A 19,269-nucleotide genomic window follows, 5' to 3' on the forward strand; every position below is an offset into this window, starting at 1 on the left:
GTTTAAATAAATAAAATAAATATCTAGAAATAAATATATTTCTTTATAAATAAATAAATATAAAATAATATCTATAATAAATAAATTAATTAAATATCTGAGTCTGCCAATAAACAGAATTCCACACCTTTTGCTACCGTTCTTTGCCTGTGCAATAAATAAACATTTTAAAAACTGTGTGTGATGTGATTCTTCTTAATATTGGTGATCTTTGACCCACAGTGTCAGCAGGTGGCAAGTGACACTCACAGGGCCCCTGCCACTGTCCCAGCCTCTGCTCAAGGAAGATGGAAACTGGCCTTGCTATTTTTGACAAGAGATGTCCAAGAGTTCAAGTGACATCACTTGAGGACACCAATGGAGAGCGGAGCATCCAGGGCTAAGAGCAGCTCAGGAGAAAGCTATTTCTGTCCAGTTTCACAATTCTGTTATTTTTAACAGCTGCTCCTAACTAGTCATTTTTGGAGATGTGTTTGCAGCTGGAAAGAACTTACCAGTGCTTGAGTGAAGCAGTAAAGCCCCTGCGGTTTGTATTTTACACAGAAGTCTTGTGGAGAGAGTGGCAATCTCAGCGAGCCCCAGCCACCTCTGCTCCCATGGATTTGGAATCCTCTGAAAGTCTGACTTTGAGATGACAGCTCACAGAGATCCCAGCTCACGGAAATTCACCTGCTGTCATTAAAAACCTGAGCTGCCATCCTGCCTTTGACAGCATTTGCTGCTTTCACTTGAGGAGAAAAGTGTATAATCAAGTTCTAACAGTGTTTCAAAAAGATTAATAATTATAGGGTTATGCAACATTAACAATAGGGGCACCAGCAAAGCAGCTGTGTTAAATTTTAACAGCATTAAAAAGAGGGGAAGAAAGAGATTGAGAAAATTTCAGTTCCCTTCTCTGTCATGTGTTCTTGTCATCGTCTTGGTTTTTGCTATATTTAAATTGCTGTAGGAATTTCTTCTGCAAGGAACCTAAGAGGGCAGCTAACACCAAATCCTTCAGTTTCGTGTCGTGTTAAGCATAAGAATATTCCACAATTCAAGCCAAAAATGTAGAGTTACTAGAAAACTAAAAACTAGAGTTACAATTTACTATGATTGATAACATTAATAGCTAATGTCTTGCCTTTTTTTTTTCTCTACTGAAAAATATATGAACTAACTTCCTGAGAAGTGCTGTTTTGAATAATTACGTGTAAGTATATTTATTTAATCTAAAGACATGTGCCATTCTCACACACAAACCACAAATCACACACTGCAATTTTGCCCAGAGACTTTAGGATATTTGATAACTGGATTGGTTTATTTTTAAATCAGCAATTTATCTTCAATTGGGCCAGAATACCGACAGTTAACTTTGCAATAAATGATTATTGTCATAACCCCATTTTTCTTTTTAGGAGATTCCTTTTCTAGGCAAGCAATTTTGGTGTGAGGAACTAAAAGTCATTTCTGTGACTTTCTGTAACCCCTCAAGCAGGCGTGTGAACAGCCAAACATGTGGCTCTGATGTAGACTGAGGGTGAGCTCCTGGCACTTTTTACTGGTCTCAGTTTTCTTTAGTTGCCAAACCAAGCTCAGTAATTACAAATTTCTCCATGCCAATGGTGGATCTCTTTAATGATCCAGCTGTATTTAAAAAGAATTAGGTTAAAATATGATTGAGACAATCACCAAGAAGCAAATTGTGAAGGGACACCTGGATTCCACCCAGTGAGGGGGAGTGTAACAGAGCACTGGATATCAGGGTAAGACTCTCCTGATGCAGAACTGCCCCTGGAACTTTGGGATCAGCTGCAATCCCTGAGATCAGAAGGGGTCTCCAGCAGCTGAGTGCTCCCACACCCTTCCTGCCTTTGCTAACAAAGTGAGAACATCTGCTTTAAACCTTCTCCCTGCACTCTGTACAAATTGAGCAGTGTCTCTGCAGCAGCTCTGGTGACTCTTCAGCAGCAGTGATGTGCCTGGTGTAGAGGGACATGACCAGGATGGAAATAAGCACAACAATGATTTAATCCCATCCACCCACCCAAACTGCCAGGGCTTGTGAATGTAGAGCCTGATGTTGATCTCTCCCCTTCTCTTTCTGCTATGAGTACAGCATCACAAATTAGGCTAAACAGCAGAGTATTTGTGAAGCAGACAGGTGTTCACTGGGCTCCAAGCAGTGTTGAGCTCATGGCACACCTTCCCTGCACAAGGGAAGAGCTGCTGAAACCTCTGTGCCATGGTGTGCAGCACTAACACAACCAGAAACTGATCTAATTCTGCTTTCTGCACTGCTTCTGGTGTAATCTGCTACTGGGCTTGGTTCATTTCAGAACTATGGATTATTTTTTACAGCTTTCTCTATGTATGGACACTGAGTCAGACAAGATAATTTGCAGACAAACACTGGCTCCTTTGAACCTGGCTGTAAAATTTCCACCAGCACACTTAATTTACCTTTTGCAGGACAGCAATGGCAGCATCTGTTTTGAACAGGAGTGCTGGGCCTCCTGCTCAATAACAACCCAAAATCTCCATCCAGAGCATGCAGGTACCACAGCAACCCGAGGGAATCACTGCTCCAAAATCTGAGACTGGGGGAAAAGTGCCAACTATCGATCCTGACATCACAACAATACATGGAGTGAGCAGTAAAAAGCTTCCTCCTGAGATCTCCATCTCAATGGAAGCAGAGAAAGCTGCCAATCCCACTGTGTTTGTCAGCTCCCCTGGATTATCAATGGGCCACGTGCTGTGAATCACAGCACTCAGGAGGATCTCAGATCCTGCCAGTTGTGTCTTGCTTTTACTATTTGTTCTGAGATGTTAAAACCACTATTGTAAGCAGTTCAAAAATACATGCTGGAAAATTGTTAATGCCCTAGTCATACAATGTCATTTTGAAGCTCCCTGGGAATTTAGATTTGCACAGCTTATTAGGATATGACCTTTCCCTTGATTTTTTTATTTTAAGATCAAGTTAAGATGAAATTTCCCCGGTGGGAGTTGCTGTGTTTCCTTCACAGATAAGGAAAAGAGCAATGGCAGCTCTGCATAGAGACAAATTCATACACTTCTGCAGCGTGGACAGCCCTGTGGGCTTGACAGACATCCAGTGCATTCCTAGAGACTGAGAGGGAGTCAACCAAAAAATCCCCCAGAATTTAAAAAAAGGTATTTCCCTGAGTCTTTTACCTTTTTATTTTTAATTTTTTTTTCCCCCAGTGTCATCTGAGAGTAAACTGTGAGGAGTTTTAAGGCCTGTGAGCTTGCACGCAGAGCACCAGGGCAGCACTGGCTTTCTGGAACACATTGCTATTTCTGTGTGGAATATCTACCTCTACAGCACTGCATTTTCCTCTTCACAATATAGATTCTGTCTCAGAAATTCACACACTTCCCTGGGATTTCATGAACCTGATCTAAAAGCAGGAGGTTGTAAAATTAATTCTCAATATTAGTGCTATGTGCAGATTACCAACTACCAATCACAGTGGTTACATACTTATTATATATTATGTATGATAAACATTTTTAATAGTTTAAGATGGGGTACTCCAACACTTCTTAGTCTTTCTACCTCTATGTCAATGAAACCAACAAAGACAGTTAAATAACTAGAAGTTGAATGACGTTGCTTATATTTTAAAATTTTCAAATGCTCAAGATGGTAAAAACCAACAACTGTTAATAAGTTCTTATTTAGGAGAGAATAATTCTTTCACTAAAAGTAAAACCCACTGGTCAATAAAGACACAACCAAAAAGAATGACATGTTTTGCTTTTTGGATGTTCAGGGTGAAAGCTTTATGCATTGAACCTTTGCTAGGCAAACAATGTATTTTGTCAGCCACAAGAAGAAAAGGAAGCGATGATGAAATAAAGTGAATTACTTTTTGTTACTTTTACTATCTTTGTTACTATTACTTCTTGTATAACTGGCTGGCTTAATAGTTTGGGGTGGACCAGTAGAAAGGGAGGGTTTGGAGGTCATGGCAATAACAAAACCAACAAAGCCCCACAAAGACTCAAAGGAGCCTCAAACCAAGCCCGCCGCCTTTACGAGTTTCCGTGTCTGCAGCTCTCCAGCCCGGAAGGCTCAGGAGGAGTTCTCTGCACTTCCCTGCCCCAGCTGTGAGCAGGGGGATCTCCCCACCAGGGAAATTTGCATTTCCAGCAGCAGCCCTTCCTCCTTCCAGGGCTGACACGAGGTACGGGTTGACTGCTCCCACATCAGGGAGCTGACAGCCTTCCCGTGGTGTCAGGCTCTAGGCAGGGCTTAATCTGCAATTGATCCCAGCCTAATCTGCCTCTCCTGGGCAAGTCCAAAGTCATTATCTGCATCACCAGCCCAAGAGCTCTGTGACACTCATGTGTCCAACAAGAGAGCAAACAAATCCCCGCCGATAGCATTCACTGCCTATCGCTGGGAGTCCTCTGAGGTCACGCAGCCCGAGCTCTCCTGCCAACAAATCCAGCACCACTCCAGAAAAATAATAATAATAATAATAATACTACAGCAGGAAAAAGGACCAGCTGAACAGCCCACGTTACAGGAAGGAATCTCATGGATAACATCATTCCTGCTCCAGCAGTGTTTGAGGAGTGATTCACAGGCTGGAGTACCTTTTTTACAGTGGTGACACAGGGCTGGTGCAGATGCACAGTGCAGGCACTAAAAGTTTATTTACAGAGGGCAGGACTGAACATTTCATGCGAGCACATTCAGGCCATGATAAAGAGCTTTGTCTCCCATTAGTAATTTAAAGGATTGTGATTTGCTACTCCCAACACACCTATAATTGAATTCCTCAGTCATAAAATCACTGGTGCCAAACAAGTGCTGATATCTTTTATCAAGCCTCTTTTTTCTTGTCATTTGTTAACATATTTCTTATGGAGCTTTTCTTCTTTTTATAGATACATTTGCTTTAGTTATAAATTAACCCTGGAATTTACTCTCCCAGAGGCCACAAACTGCTTTTTTATTCTCTTGGAAAAGTTTCAGGCTCTATGAATTGGTTTGACACAATTTTTGAATAACAGCTCGTGGTTCAGATACAGAGGAAGGAAATTCAATATATGGACAAAGTAGTTGAGACTGAAGTGGAAATGTTTAGATGCCTTTCTGGGCCTTCTGCTCTGGAGGCCATGATTGATTTACCAAAAGGGAAATATGTCCCTGTGGGATTTCTGGTGCTTCCAGTTCCCTGTAGTGAAATACTCAGATCCAGCCTCATTCTGAAGTGAGGAACTTCTTGGAAGCCCCAGATTTCAGTGGCTCCAGAAGCTGGCCAGCACATCCCAAAGGTATGCAGAATACTTCAAATTTTGGAATGCATTCTAATACACTAATATTTGTTTAACAGATTGATTCATATAATGCCCATTAAAAATAATTTTTCAGTTGACAATGCCATTGTAAAGAAAAAAAGCTTATAATATTCACTCCTAGCGTATCTTTGTTGGGGTCTTTCTCTTCATCCCAAGGGTTTTGGAAACTTGGCTTTTTTCAACTAGAACTGACTAAAAATGTAGAGGAGTTTGAACACAAAGGGCTGAAATAATTGTTGGTGTCACCATTGGAAGAGCAACAATTTGAGCTCAACTTGTGAAAAAAAAATCAGAAAGTCCCAATGAAGAATTCCAAAAAGACATACTTGTAGGAAACTAAGGGAATAGGTTCTACTGCTGAAAGAACTCTTTGGATATGGGCAGAGCCACACTTTTTAACATTAACAATAATTCCCACATTATCTCCTTTATTTCTCCATCTGTGTTACTTTTAGTCCTATTACAAACCATTGAAGTTGGGAAATTTTGATCTGATATTAACACACCAGATATCCATTCTTATGGTTTATTTCCCATTTTAGCTCAGGTAAATATGAAAATTTTGATTTGATATTAACATACCAGATATCCATTCTTATGGTTTAGTTCTCACTTCAGCTCAGGTTTTGCAGGGTGGATGGAGAAAATTTGAAAAACATGCCTTAAAGGTTCAGAAAAGAGGAAAAGATCTCCCAGAACTCTGCATTTCTGGATGGCTCTTCCAGGTTGGAGTGGCTGTGGTTGTGCTGCTGCCCCAGCACATGTAAGGGGGAGATGGCTTCACAGCATCCCAGGATGGTTTGGGCTGGAAGGGACCTCAAAAATCAGCCAGTCCCACCCCAGCCATGGGCAGGGACCTTCCACTGTCCCAGGTGGATCCAATTCCTGCCCAACCTGGCCTTGGGCACTGCCAGGGATGGAGCAGCCACAGCTTCCCTGTGCCAGGGCCCCCCCACTCTCCTAATTAGGAATTTCCCTCTAACATCCAACCTGAATCCCCCCTCTTTCAGTTTAGTGGGTTAAAAAAATGGCAAGTTTTGTTTTAAAAAAATTCCTTTAAAAATTCCTCTTTAGTTAAGAATAACAAAAGGGCTTGAGGAGTGCTGAGGTATTTTTCCTAGATAAATAAATGCTTTCCCCATCTCTAGATTTCCATATTCAAGACAATGTCCTTACCAAGGGAAACAGCTTCCTCCTCTCTATGCTGTTTTTCAGGTTGTCAGTCAATTATTTGAAGGGAAAATATTAAAATTTCTTCTGAAATTGTACTTCGAGTCTCTGAATTGCCCAATTTTTATCATGAAGTCAATGTCTCATTCTTTTGAAAAATCTTATGGCTTAATCTGTATTTCTTCTTGAATGCTTCGCCTGTTTAATTACCCATACAAGGTTCTTGACATTTCTTTTTAAGTCTCAACAAAACATGGTAATTTCAGCTCCTTTAATTGAATCAATGATCACAGAGCTGAAAGAATTTAACACTTAAAATATTTATCAACGTTTAAGGCAAAAATGAAATTTAAAATAGTGTCAACACTGTCAAATATTTTAGCTTTCAAATTTTCAGGTGTTTAAATACACGTTCATCTTTTAGATTTTACTTCTGTGTAAATGCTTTCTGTTTAATTACCACAAAATTAAAATTCCATGGTTTATTTGTTGACACAATCTGGGGCAAATCAGCCAATGTGGCTTGTTCCTGCTGTCCTTTGCAATCCCACTCAAGGCAGGAGATGGTGAGCAGAGCTTAGGGTGCCCTGAAGGACCAGAACAGGAATTAAAGCCAGGCCTAACTCTGTTCTCTCACACCTTGTGCACACATTTCAGAACTTTGTTTGCCCTCTGCGCTTTCACTGGAGCCAGGAGGAATTTTCAGAGCAAACAGTTTGTAATATATTCTTTACAGGTGAGTTACAATGTTGTCTCTGGCTCTTGGAACAGACAGTAGGACAATAAAAACTCAAATTATTTTTCAGAGCAGTGACTGTATCATATACAAGTATCGCACTAAGATCTGCTCAGGACAGATGAATAAATAGAGGAAGAATTTTGCCACAAACTCCAGTAACTTGTTTCACCGGGGGTGAGAAAAAAAAATTGGAGTAATTTAAAAGATTCTGGACTTTATTTCTTTTATTTATTTACATGGCAGCCAAATAAACAGGCAGCACAGGCTAAAATGACCTGCAGAGATTTTTCTTTTCATGAAACTCCATCCTCCGCCAAACACAATTTGTGTCTTGGGTGCCACGAGCTCTCTTAAAAAGATCTCCACATTAAAAATCACTCCTCTTTCAGAGCTAAAAATCTAGGAGTGGAACATTAAGCACAGATCATCTTGCTCTGAGGGCAGGAAGAAATTTAAAAGAAATGCTAACAGCTCTGGAAGGTGTTTCAGCTGATTCCATGTCAATAAACTGAAGGGCACCAGGGCTCCCACTCTGGCCATGCTTGTCCCTTCATCAAACTGGGGGGCAATTTGCAAATGGCCTCTTGCAAATTGTCCATGGCTCCTGCTGGCTCCTAAATTATTCCAGGGCAGTGATGGAATGGCTCTTAATTAGCTGAGCTAGAACAGGAGCAGGGACAGCACTAAGAATGCATCCATTGACCCTTCCACTCCTCACCTGTGCCCAAAATCAGCTGTCTCTGATTTGCTGGTAGGTCCAAGCCTTTGTGTCCAGTAAGACTGGGGAACATCATTGCTTGGGGGTTTGTTTGGTTCTCCTCAAATGCACTCAGTTATTTCATTGTGAACCAGCTTTTCTCCTACCTGTGGTCCCAGTTTCTGCTGGGCGTACCTCTGGCGGGTCCTCACCGCTCTGGAGGTTCATCCCCAGTGTGAACATGAACAGGACTCCTAAATCTCACCAGAGATGCTTGTCTCTTGTACACCCTTGTACTGAGCACTAATAAAGGCACTGACACATTTTTCCCAAATTTGCAGTTCATTTCAGTGAAATATCTGTGCAGAAACCTCTGTACAGATGGAAAATTCTAAAATACAAGTTCCATTCCCGATAATGATCACATTCCTGTAGTTGCCATCCAACAGAGGCATTTACCCATCCATCTTCATGTCTCATAAAATCACAGGAGATATTTTGCTGCTTCAAGGCTCCACAATATAAGAATGGTAATACCGCAGCGAACTGGAAAGTCGTTTTAAGTATTCATATTTATAATTATTCATATTTATAATTATTAATATTATTATTATTATATCTCCTACTCTGGGAATAGTGAATTACATACTGGCACATCAAAATCGCCTACAGCTTTTAGGATAACCCACATTGTGCATGGATGTAGAGGAAAACTCCCTTTTCACCAGATTTGCTGCTCAGCACCAAAGGAAATAAGGGAACCTGTTCTGAAGAATGGCTTTTAGAAGATGAAAGGAGGAAATTCCCATGGGCTCTGTCAGTAACTCTTCCCACTGCCACCCTTCCCTCTGCAGCATATTTCCCATTTTTTTTCTCTGATTTAATTTCAGGAATTCTTACTCAGAGGATGTTTTCCTCTGTTTAAATGACACCCTGGAAGAAGACAGCAGTGCTATTTAGCACTTAGCCTACATTGTCTTTATTTCATTTATTTCATTTCCATATTCATAGCTAAATGAGTGCTCTATCACTCTGGCTGTTTTGAACTCCAGAGAATCCCTTTATTTCACAGAGTAACTGCCAGGTATAATTACTACATTCATCAGCCTTTCCTGGAGTAATTGTCAGGAAAGTGGCAACCATGCCTGCATCAATTCCTTCTTCCTCCTTGCTTTTTCCTGCTTGCCTTCCAGGACAATTAAAAGCTCTCTCTACTTTCTCTTCCTTTGTTCACCTCAACCCTTTTCCTCCCTTTATTCCTCCCTTCAAAACTTTGGGGAGGAAAGGGAGAGACAATCCTGCTGTTTTCACACCTAGCAATTTGTTGTGGGTTTGTTGTTTTTAAATTTAAATTAAAATTTTTTTTAATTTAAAAAAAAATCAGAAAAATGTTGATTTTTATTTATTTTTTTTTAATTCAAATTAAAACCCTGCCATTCTGTGGAGATGTCCAGTCACCAGTGCCAACACAAGAGTCGCCCTCGTGTCTAAGGGTCAAGCTGGAGCAGAAACTCAAAACTGCCACATGGTTTTTATGCTGTGCCTTCCTGTTCTTGGGGAGGGAGGAGACAGGAATCTGCTGCCCAGCCTGCGTCAGAGGCACGCTCAGGACAGAAAATTGGGGCTATGGACGAGTTATTGTTATTCTAAACTCACCTCGGGCTGCAGCAGCACTCCCTGCCTGCCCTGCTGTCCCCAGTGACAGGAAAGCTGTCACTTGTTGTTAGCAGATCAGACAGTTCCTGTTCTCAGAGGAGTCGTAAGTAAGGCTAGATTTAAAAAACAGAGCAAACTTGGGCAGAAAAAGAACAATGAGCAACGATGCCAAAATACAGTGAAAGACCACGTTATGGCATTGTCAGCATATCTTAAACCAAGAAAAGCTGAAAATCTCATAAGAGACCAGAGAGAAGAATTCAAAATCAAGAAGGTTCCAACAATAAACTTTAGGCTTTGAGAAAGAAATTCAAACATCTGTATTTTTTTAAAGAATTCTCCTGTTTTTTAATACTTTTCATTGGCAAAAATAAAAAGGGCTAAATAAATACAGAAACCCAGCAGGCATAGCTAATCTGCCCACTGCCTTCCTTTGAAATTTCCTTTAATTAATTAATTAATTAATTTCCCTTCCTGATATTCACTGTGGACAGCTTCTTCCCATTTTCCCAACTCCCTACTCTGCTGGGCCTCCAAAGTCCCACACTGGCCTTCGATCCCTGCCCTAATCCACCACTGCAATTAATCTAATCACACTGCACACCAGTAGCCTCCATTAAGATTAAAGATAATCTTGCTATTTCACAAGATTAAAAAAGCCAGAGCCAATCTTAACATCACACATTACTCCACCTATTCTGCATAAATTCTGTTTTATGAATATTAGAAAAGAGGAGGGCACTGGTAATATTGTTATCTTGTAAAAGCAGAATTGAGAAAATACACAGCAGTTTTCTGGGCTTTTGTCTGATCTCTCACCTACTCGAAATTGGCACCAAAATGAAGAATGGCAAGAAGTGCACATGACTTCCACATCCTCAGTGTTACATCATGAAGGATGAAACAGCAGATTGTGTACAGCTCACAGTGTACAGCACAGCTGCTGTGCTGTGTGCAACTCTTCCCTTGCATCAAAAATACCCTTCTCAACAAAACTGTGACTCATGAAAAAATTGACAGATACCAATGAAAACAGTGATAGGCTCATTTCATAATGGGACCTGCTACTGTGGACTCTGACATTCCCCTGCTAAGTGGGTTTTTTAGTATATAAATGAACCATGTAGATCTTTAATATTCTATTTCTGGATTACGATTTTCATTGCCAAAATTTTTTCAAGAAGACATCTACAAGAAAATGTCTCTGCTGTAGGAAAGGTGGGTTCTTGATCTGAAGGGTTTCCCAGTACTTCAAGCACTGTCAAGAATTCCTGCCCATGCCAGCTGTGCTGTAATCACTATTTCTTAATAAATCAGTAATCCTGATCTAAGAAAATAATTCCTCAAATGTCATTACCTGTGTCAGAATGCAGCTTGCATAACCTGATGTGTTACCCTGTCTGAAAACCTGGAGCAGTGCAAGGATTTCAAGTGAGGGTTTCATCCAAGGGGCTGGATCCCTGCACAAAGCCCGACCCTAAAGTAGATTTTGGGGACATAAATATCCTGGTGAAGTTGGCCACACGAGGGTCAGAGAACAAAATCTGGGCAGTGCCCAAAGGAAGCTGTGCAAGAAACCCTCTTGAGTTTCCTGTTCATCATGGCCTAAGGTTCTTTGCTGTGTCACAAAAACAATTCAGCAGTTTGAGACAACTGGCAAGTTCACATCACAAATATTGCTCCAAAAGTGGCAAAGCAGGGCTGGAATTTGCTTCCAGTAGCATTTATGAAATATAATAATAATACTAATAACAGCAACAACAATAATAACCCAAAGAAGCAAGGTAGGAACTAATAACTGAGCTTCCATCAGATTAAAAAAAATTATTTTGCCTTGCCTTACTAATGAAAAATACATTGAAACCATTGGTAAAAAACCCTGAGCTTTTCAATGGAATTCTTGAATATTTGTTTTTTCCTATTTTAAATTCAAGACCTGAAAATTTTGTAGCACCAATCTGGAAACTTGTTTTCTGTAGTCAAATGAACAACTCCTATTTAGATGAGATCTTCACTAAAGCATCCAGGCCAATTCAGCAAATCTGGCAATAGCTGTAAAGTAAATGCAAAAACATCTAAACCAAATGCAGGAAAAGAAACCTTTTAAACGGTGCTTATTTTATTCAGAGAGCTGATTTAATGTGAAACCCTTTTGTTTTAAATAAAGCTTAAAGTTTCATCTTGTTTATCATCTCAAACAGCTTCAGCAACAGCTGGAAATTCTGAAAGTGAAAGCACACTTGTAGAACTTTTGTTTTCACATTCTCTAATCCTGTTCTAGGCAAAACTCAAAAAGTCTGCACTTCCATATGAGTACCCCCAAATATGCACCCATTTGTAAAACTCAATTTATATTGCCAATAGCATGGGATATTTAAAAGAAATAAAACAGTTGCTTGTGTTTCTTAGTATTCCCAATAATTTCAAACTTTAAACATGTTACCATGCCTTGATGTACAAACAAGGCATCTCAGAAATGCAGTTTAAGTGCAAATGTTGGCATCTGGGAGTGACAGCAGGGAAGAAAAACATGAAACCCTTGCAGAACTTTAGTGACTCCATGAAATAAATCCATCCCCTGTCACTGGTTAACTTCAGGGGGACCGCAGCATTGCATCATTAAGTCAGTACAAGAACTTTGTTTAGACATAATAAGTACTAGAAAGCAAATAAATATCATAATTTTTTTCCTCATCCTGAAGGGAATGAGACCCTCTGCTACAGCCTCTTCAAAATTTCTCCCTGAATATGGTCCCGAATAAGTTTAGAGAATACAGATAAACTCTGAGCAAATAAAGCAACCTTTTGCCCTCATGTACTTCTGTACTTGCTTATCTATAGATTTCTCTGGGTGTAACTGAAAATAAAATTTGGGTTTCTCGTTTTTTTACATTCATAGGTAGGATTCAAAATCAATCTAGCAATGTACCACATAATAACATGCTTCCATGAAGCTTAAAAACTGAGATTCAGCATAAAATTCTGTAGTTGAAATACCACTGTAGGGAACAGCAACTCCAAGGAAAACACATTTGAGATGGAAGGATAAACTCTCAGTTTTATTTACTGTAGACATAAAAAGTCAGGTCCTAAACCTATCATGAGGAAATATGTACATTATGAAAGGCAGTAAATAGAAGTGGCTGCATTTTTCCACAAGCCCCCATATTAGATAGCACCACAAAGCACCAGGTCCAGGTAGTAAAACCTGTTTTTCTGACCACCCCTACTAGAAGATCTTGGTGTGAGTGTTAAAGCCTGTAATTAACATTTTTCTTTCCATAGTTCCTTTTTTTGGTGGAACAATCTGAGTCTTTTGGTAGCCTGACATCTCTCTCCCAGCACCACGGGAGAGCACTTAGCTCACAGCAACATTCAAATACTCCCCTCGCACAGGGAGTGAAAATGTTCCTCAGTCTGTTTGTACACAGATGGCACCTGAGTTCAAAGCCTCTCAAACTTCACAATTGCTGCTACACGGCCACAAATACTAACAGCAGTTACACAACCTCTCTGTTCAATAAATCTAAACAAACACACAAGTACTATGGACTTCTCATGCAATATTATAACATAAAAAATCCCATTTTATGCAACGCGGTGTAATCATGTATTGTGTAAAAAGTTTAAGACGAGATCATAATTCTGGGCAGGACTGCTCTGTGCAAATATAAAATTCTCTGCAAAGTAAATGCTGAAACTCAGAGGGAAACACAAGATGCAATCAGAAAACTTCCACTGCTCTGCCTTATCCTAGAAATATTCCATACAGCTGAAAGTATGACTGATGCAAATCACATATTTCGGATTTTATACACACAGGTGAGTTAGAAGATTTGGAGCTGGAGGTCTATAAAAAATTACAGGATTCTGGCAAAAGGGAATCTAAAATATGTCACAATCTGATCTGTGATAAAGAGGAAAGACATCAATCCCCATGGAGCTCATGAAATTCCAGCAGCCCGTAAAGCAGCACGAAGTAGACTATTTTATAATGGCATAATAATAGCTGTGAGAAGACCAAAAGTAGAATCCATGCCTAATTTGAAGTCTAGAATAAACTAACACCAACTGCACCAAAATGTTGGCGTTTCATTTGGAGCTGAAATATGTTAAGAAATTGGTCACATAAAAGGCAGCTGAATATACTCCTCCTGTTACACTGGCATTTCTCACAAGTTTAAAAAAAAAAAAAAAAAAGAAGAGCTTAAGCTATAATACATACTCATGGTTATTTAATTTCAGGCATTTAGTCTCACAGAGCAAGCAGCAATTCCTTTAGAGCCGGAGCCTCAATTTTGAGCACGCTAAACCCACAGCCAAGCAGGAATCCAGCAGTAATTGCAAGGGAGCAAACTGTACAGAGGACTAAACTTTTATCACTGCAAACCTGATCCTACTGAGACAGCACATCCGCCACTGACCTCAAGGAAGCTGGCATTTTGATTTATTTTTTAGATTCTATGCATCTTCCATGAAACCAAGAAGTTCCTTTGCTAGCGTGGAGTGTTCTGTGCATTTTCTGTTGGGATATTTCCTAATATTTATTACCCTGCGTTATCAGAAATTACACAGGGCCCTTCAGCACTGCTGAGATTAGCAGGAAGCCATTCCCAACACAGGGTTAATCCCTTCCCTACACACACACACATCCCCTATAAGCACGTCCAGAACCCCACACGGATGTTCACCCACGCAGTGCTGGACGTACATCCCCAGCGCTGCGGCAGCTTTGTGTTTTGTAAATTGCTAATTATCAACCAGCAGAGTAGACTTTGGGATTCAGAGACTTGAATTCATAGACTTTGTCCTGAATGTGCAGCCTGCATGGCATGGAGGAGATCTGCTTAGTCATGAGGAAAGGGGGTGGCTTATGCAAGTCCACAGAGCATCTCCTGCTAGTCCATTCCAGAAATTCACAGCCCGGCTCTGGAGCTGGCTCCTTCTCCTCCCCTCTCTAAGGGGGATATTCTCCTGTTTCCAGGGGAAGCTTAAAAACTGCCCAGTAAAGAAGGAGGATACTGCTTAGAAGTTGAGGTGGTTTTTTTGCTGCAAATTTGGAGCTTTATTACACAAATCCCTAACTTTTTCTGTCATAATGCTGATTAGAATCTATTACCATTGTCAGCATCATTTGCTCTTGTAAGCACAAATGGACACACCAAAATTTTAAATTTCATTTTTTGCCTCAGTCTCCTTCCTGCATTGTTTCTCCATTGCAAATGGGGAACTCTTTGCATTCTTATGTCCCAGATCACACAGTATTGAGGACAGGGGCAATTATTTCATTTGAGTAAGAAGATGGCCCCAGTCTTGACTAGGCTGCTCGGTACCACTGCAACACAGGTAATTAAAAATATCTATATTTCATGTATCACGAATTTTAATTGGGGAATGATGTCATTGTTTAGTTCAGTTCTATAGAGTGGTTATGAGAGGGCAAACAGGCCAAATAATATAATGGAAGGTGTGGGTGGAGTGGGAGAAAAATGTGAACATCATCAAATTGACTTCAGTTCTGCGAAAGTTTCCGGATAGGAAGACTGCAGAATAGGCCTTGCTTTATTTTTTTTTCTCCCCCTCTAAATTTAAAGGGCACAACTCCATGACAGATTTATTATGATTAGCCCTGCAGTGTGAGAAGAGCTGACAACTTTGTAGCAGGAGGAAGAGGGAAGTGCATGCTGCAGCAGAAGAGCTGATGCTGAAGTAGAAACTTAAATGTTTCCTATGGTTGCCACATTTATTTTCTCCTTCCTATTTCCTTATACCTGCAAGACCTGGGAGTATCCCAAGCCCACTCACCACAGGGCTGAGTACCAGGGTGATAATTTGCTTAGCCACCAGCATTTTCTATGTTGTCCCTGGAACCTGAAAGCAGCACCACTGAAAAAGGCGGACTACCCTACATTTAAAACAAAGCACAACTGGGAAAACTCCCTGGGCTCTTCCCTTTGTGGAAAATAAAAAGTGGATGGGGGAAGCGACAAAAGAAATAGAAAAGGCTTATCATTTAATGTAGGAATCAACTGATGTTTCCTATTCCTGAGAATCCCAAGACAAATCTCACGGCTTTTCCATTTTTCATCCTGCCTTGGAAAAGCCTCCACAGGGAAAGATGGGGGCAAGGAGGAGATTTTTTCCCCAAGTAGTCTGTAAATGAAGTCCTTTAAATTGACCTGTTATTGGGAACCCCCAAATTCTGTCTGTGGCATGAGGAGTATGGACTTGAGCACATCAATGTTCTCTTGCTTTGGATTGTCTCTACCTCTTCCTCTTGTTAGTTCACAAAAAGTGAACTGACACACAAAGAACATTTGGCATAAAGTACCTGAAAACTAGATCCTGCTGTTAAAAAACGAGACACCATTATGGAAATACAGAGTGAAATAACTAGCACTTATCACCCGATATCATGCTGGATTTAACAAACCTATTAGTGATTAAAAAATGAAACTAGTGGCAATAACTAATGGAAAGTATTGTATCCATGACTTCAAAAGACTCATGGAGAATTTGTAATTGTAGGATGATTCCTCTTGAGTAACTGCACTGGAAACTTTTACTGCGTGACAGAGAAGGACATGGGAATAATCCTCGTGAAAAAGCTTGTAAAAGAAACTCAGATTCTGAATATCAAACAGGCACAATTAGTGATTCACAATTAGGCTACTAAAAAGGGCTAGGAAAGATATTCAACTCCACTCTGAGCAGATCACACTAAAAAAAAAAAGGGCCTGAAGAGGGCCTCACCAATCAAGGTGAAAAAAAGCATTAAGTTCACTTTTCATTATTTGGTCCAGCTTTGTACAAGACAGTGGTTTTCATTCCACTTTTATTTTTTTCTTGTTTTTACAATAAAATCGTTTTCAAAATTCAATTTATTAGCCATTGCTATAAGGAGGAAATTACACTAAAAGTAATTGAAACAGTGCCTAAATGTATTTTACTGACTTAGAAATGGACTTACGGTTATTTAAAAAAGTCCACAAAAGAGTCAGATTCAGAAGCGCTGTTGATAAGGGGTGCATTTATCAGTCCCACAAGGAAGGTTAAGAGGCATACCTTCGATATCCTTCAATTAAATTCTAATATTTCACCGCCTTCATTTCAAATTCGTTACATGAAACACAAATTCTTATCAGGAAAACTATTAATGAATATTAATTGTTTTAATTGTATATTCTGTATTATAATTGAATGCTGATGTTAAATACAGTGTATTATTCAGGAATTTGGCATTTCTAAGAAACACAGACCATCTTAAGGCTGCTTAGAAGTACAGAATCTCTGAACCCCCACAAGTTAGAGAGATATTTTACAAAACTGATGCCTAAAAACATCCAAACTCAAGAGCTGTCTGTGTAAAAATACCTTTATATATTATATTTCTGATTGGTTATCATTCAAAGTCAGTGCCAACTTTTTTTTTTTCAGCTCTCTCTCCCCTTGACAAGCCCATGCTTATATTGTGCCACATGCCTTAACACACTGCTAGGAGTGATTTCTTGTAATCTCATAATTAAATCTCTGAGCAATTTTTGCAGCAATTTTTTTTTGTGACAGCCAAAGTGAATAATGATGTCAAGCACATCACTTGATGCACCAAGTTCTGATATTAACGAGAGCACACCATATGAAACTCCTTTTCAAAGGAGAGTGCTCAGTATCATATGTCACAATTGCTGGGTGTACACTGGGAATTTTTGGTTAACTAGTAACAAATCATAGTAACCTTTTAAAAGGTAACTTACTTATTAAATGATAGACTAATTGCTACCAGAAAATAGATATTTTTAAATGGAACATTATAACAGTGTTCTACAGCAAAAGCTTGCTCACAGATGGGGCAGCAAGTCACAAATACAAATCCAAATCCCAGGTTATTTCAAGGAGAATTTCAACTGATCCATCTGATTTAAAGGAACTTAAACTCCACAGGACATATAGAAATTGATAATTCCCTGAGCTTTTGATCACAATAAATACCAGCCTTACATCACTGATATTAATAAACGCATCCCTGTTAAGTCAGCATAGTATTGTCGTGTGTACACAGGGCCACAAAGTTACAACACCACAGGAACTTGCACTCTCTAGCTGCAGAATACCCTGGGGAGAAATGACACCAGGAAGATTACAAAACGCTCCTGCGAACCTGGGGCATGCCATCAAGACACAATATATTTCAACATAGCATCTCAGTTGTTGCAGGCTGTGAGAGGCTCCCCGACTTTCTGCGATTGGGAAATTGAAGGGGAAAAAAAAAAAAAAAAAAAAAAAAGAGCAGTTCATTCATTACGAGAGCAGCCAGGTGAGCCCAGCACTGCCCTGGCGGTGCTTTCCCCACGGGCGGCTGGGATGGACGGCGCGCAGCGGATCCATCCATCCATCCATCCATCCGTGCCCGTCATCACCTCCTCCACCCCAGCAGGGCGGGACATCGCCCCTGCGGCCCCGAGCATCCCCCGCTGCCGGTGTGCCGGGCCCCGCTGCAGCACCATGGACACAGCGCCCGGGCTGCCCCGGCCGGAGCGCCGGCACCGCACCTGGAGCGCGGCCGGGGCGCTCCGGGCACCGCATCCCGCCCGCGGCTCCGCGGCTCCGCCCGCCCCGAGCCCCCGCAGCCCCCGCTGCCCCGCGGCCAGGTCCGCACAGCCCGCGGAGCCCTCAGCCCCGCGGCCCCTCAGCCCCGCGCTGCCCCCGCCGCCCCTCACCTCGGGGACGGTCCCCGCAGCCGCACGGAGCCGGCGCTGTCAGTTCTCAGCGGGAGAAGCCGTTCCCTTCCAGCGGGATAAACTCCCCCGCTCGGCCCGGCCTCCCGGGCAGGGCCCGCCTCCCCCCGGCGCCGCCTCCGCCGGCCCACGGCGAGCGGGGCTGGCAGCGAGCGGGGCCGGGCCGGGCCGGGGACGGGGACGGGGCTGGGGATGGCAACAGGGACAGGGTCGGGGATGGGGATGGGGACCGGGGGCGGCCACAGGGATGGCGAAGAAGAGCGGGACGGGAGAGGCAGCGGGCAGTGAGGAGGACGAGGAGGAGGAGGCGCGGCTCCTTCCTCGCTGTCCCCTCGGGCCGTCCGTGCAGCCCGGCCTGGCCGGGCCGCGCAGCGGAATCAGCCGCGTGTAGCCGAGGGCAGAGCGCGGCCCCGCAGCGCAGCTGGAGTTTGATCTCTGCTCCCTGTAATCTCCCGTAACTGAAAATTCACTTTTCCGCCTGCCGGCTGCTTTCTCTTTTGCCTTGCCATTCGGCAGCCGGCTCCGCTCTGCGCTGGGTGGTTTGGCTGGGTCGCCTCACGTCGGGCTGTGTCCTGCTGTGACAGGAGTAAAGGCTTTTCTGACAAGGTTCTTAGCAGTAACGGAGGTAAAGCAAATTCTTTTTCACTTTTTTTTTTTCCCCTTTTTTTTTTTTTTTTTTTTTTTGAGATTATCTCTGGGCGCTCTTCCCCCCCTGCCAGGAATGCAGAGCCGAGCGGTATAGGCTGTGCTCGGTACCTCTCCAGAGGCAGCAAGCCCCAACAAGCCTGTCACCTCCTCTATCTCAGCCTCTGAGGCTTTGAAAAAGAAGTCAGATGTGGAAAAAAAGGCATAAGATCAACAGGCTTTAGAGAGTCATCCTGGAACTCGAGGTGCCCCGGGATACAACAGTTTATCTTGAAAAACTCCTGATCCCTTGGACATCACTGGAA

At 41.7% G+C, this 19,269-nt stretch overlaps 1 protein-coding gene across 1 annotated transcript in view; it reads right to left on the reverse strand.

Annotated features, from left to right (window-relative positions):
• Positions 1–18,363, reverse strand: part of PPARG (peroxisome proliferator activated receptor gamma) — a 51,057-nt gene extending 32,694 nt beyond the window's left edge. The window contains exon 1 of the mRNA XM_041427565.1: positions 18,302–18,363. The gene's annotated coding sequence lies outside the window, so the exon portion shown is untranslated. The remainder of the gene's footprint in view (positions 1–18,301) is intronic.
• Between the last annotated feature and the right edge of the window lie 906 nt (positions 18,364–19,269).

Source organism: Onychostruthus taczanowskii, unplaced genomic scaffold, assembly GCF_017590055.1.
Source record: "Onychostruthus taczanowskii isolate IOZ18803 unplaced genomic scaffold, ASM1759005v1 scaffold116, whole genome shotgun sequence".
NCBI classification, from domain to species: Eukaryota; Metazoa; Chordata; class Aves; order Passeriformes; family Passeridae; genus Onychostruthus; species Onychostruthus taczanowskii.